Here is a 2,679-nt window from a genome sequence, read left to right as displayed (position 1 = left end):
TCTTTTGTGTCTCAGAGCCATCACCTGAGACACAATGTGTGATATTAAGGATGGGTAATATTATCAGTCCATACACAGTAGTCAGATATATACTGTATAAAACAATGAGTGGTGATTCTGTGTTCTGTTAAAAATCAAGAAGCCCTGGCTGAATGGAGACGAATAGTTATGTTCTGCTTGTATGTGAATATTATTCTGTTACACTATTCTGCAGTCTTGTCTCTTATTTTACTGCAAAGGCCTGTAACAAAGACTAAGCTGAACTGAGCTGGCGTATTGTCTTAGTGGCTGAAAGATGATATGAAATGTTTTGTGTTATATCCGCGTGCCAACCGCCTTTCTCTCAGCTGTTTACATGTTAGATCCCAATCTGTTCACTTTCTCAGTCTGCTCTCTGTGTTCAGTGGATCTCTGATTGGCCTCTCTCACACAGGAAGTCAGTCTGCTCTCTGTGTTCAGTGGATCTCTGTTTGGCCTCTCTCACACAGGAAGTCAGTCTGCTCTCTGTGTTCAGAGGATCTCTGATTGATCTCTCACACAGGAAGTCAGTCTGCTCTCTGTGTTCAGTGGATCTCTGTTTGATCTCTCACACAGGAAGTCAGTCTGCTCTCTGTGTTCAGAGGATCTCTGATTGATCTCTCACACAGGAAGTCAGTCTGCTCTCTGTGTTCAGAGGATCTGTGTTTGGCCTCTCACACAGGAAGTCAGTCTGCTCTCTGTGTTCAGTGGATCTCTGTTTGATCTCTCACACAGGAAGTCAGTCTGCTCTCTGTGTTCAGAGGATCTCTGATTGATCTCTCACACAGGAAGTCAGTCTGCTCTCTGTGTTCAGTGGATCTCTGTTTGATCTCTCACACAGGAAGTCAGTCTGCTCTCTGTGTTCAGTGGATCTCTGTTTGATCTCTCACACAGGAAGTCAGTCTGCTCTCTGTGTTCAGAGGATCTCTGTTTGGCCTCTCACACAGGAAGTCAGTCTGCTCTCTGTGTTCAGTGGATCTCTGTTTGATCTCTCTCACACAGGAAGTCAGTCTGCTCTCTGTGTTCAGTGGATCTCTGTTTGGCCTCTCACACAGGAAGTCAGTCTGCTCTCTGTGTTCAGTGGATCTCTGTTTGATCTCTCACACAGGAAGTCAGTCTGCTCTCTGTGTTCAGAGGATCTCTGTTTGGCCTCTCACACAGGAAGTCAGTCTGCTCTCTGTGTTCAGATGATCTCTGTTTGATCTCTCACACAGGAAGTCAGTCTGCTCTCTGTGTTCAGTGGATCTCTGATTGGCCTCTCACACAGGAAGTCAGTCTGCTCTCTGTGTTCAGTGGATCTCTGATTGGCCTCTCACACAGGAAGTCAGTCTGCTCTCTGTGTTCAGAGGATCTCTGATTGGCCTCTCACACAGGAAGCCACCATTCATTCACACATTCTTATCTTCCTAAAGCCCAGATGAAAGACTGTTGTTTGAGTCCCACGGTGGCTCCGCCCGCTCGTTTCGCTCAGGACTCTTATTGTGTTTTGCACAAAGCTTGAATCAGAAGCGGCTTCGCTTCCTGCATCACTTCCTGTTCCAGACGAGAGCTGTATTTTGATTGGTTGCTGATGTGTTTTATACTCGCTGGTCGCAGCTCAGCCTCTTGCCACGCACACAAGCCCTTTTGTTTCGGGCCGCATGAGAAACATAAATCTGAAGTAAATTTATTTTTTAGCTTTTAGTGTTTTCTTCTGCCTCTATGAGGTCACAATACAATACACATTATTCTCTACTGCTTCTCTGATTGGCTGATCATTCCCTATCTCTCTGTTTTGGTCAGAAACAATAGTCAGCAATAATACTGTAGTTGCTAGTGGCAGCACTTTCCTTTCTCAAGATGTGTGTGTGTGTGTGTGTGTGTGTGTGTGTGTGTGTGTGTGTGTGCGTGCGCGTGCGTGCGTGCGTGTGTGTGTGCTGAGAGAAGAAGAGAACATCCACTTTGCTTTACCTCACATTTCACATATGATTCTTTCTTTCCCAAGTGAGATATCTGGGGAGAAAGCAACAATCATAGATGTTGAAAAATGATAGATTGAACCCTGGCTGAGTGTCTATATCTCCCACTGTGTGAATGTCTGTTTGACGTTATTGAACCATAAACTTCCCCACCCCAGTCAGAGAGAAATATACCATCCCACTGCTGGCCTGACAATAGTGTGTTTCCCACTGGATTGAGGTTATCTGGCGGCTAAGAGGTGGATACGCTTAGCTAGCTAAAACCATAGCAACAGAAAACGGTGTGTGCGAGGCTGAAGAAGCAGCTCTGTTGAAATGCGTCCTCAGAGGGCCTGTCTCATGTTGTTGTCTGTCAAAACACGTGTATGTGTGGGGAGACGCTGCACCAGTTGGAAAAACGGTTCCTTCTATTTTTCTATCATTCTTTCATTATACGCAGACATGTGCACAGTATGTTCAGAGCCAATGGGCTTATAAAAACATCTCACAAACACAAACAAATGAAATCAAGATGACTAGGGCTGCAGCAAATTATTATTTTAATTACCGATTATCAATTTATCCATTGTTTATTTTTTATTTTTTAGTTGATTAATTGTGATGAAATGACAAGAGAAATAAAATTACCGTAAATTCCGGACTATAAGGCGCACCGGTGTATAAGCCGCACCTTCAAAGTTGACTATTTTTTTCTTATATAAGC

This window comes from Poromitra crassiceps (assembly GCF_964638095.1).
Source record: "Poromitra crassiceps genome assembly, contig: HAP1_SCAFFOLD_229, whole genome shotgun sequence".
Classification (NCBI taxonomy): domain Eukaryota; kingdom Metazoa; phylum Chordata; class Actinopteri; order Beryciformes; family Melamphaidae; genus Poromitra; species Poromitra crassiceps.
Note: the sequence above shows the minus strand (reverse complement) of the source record.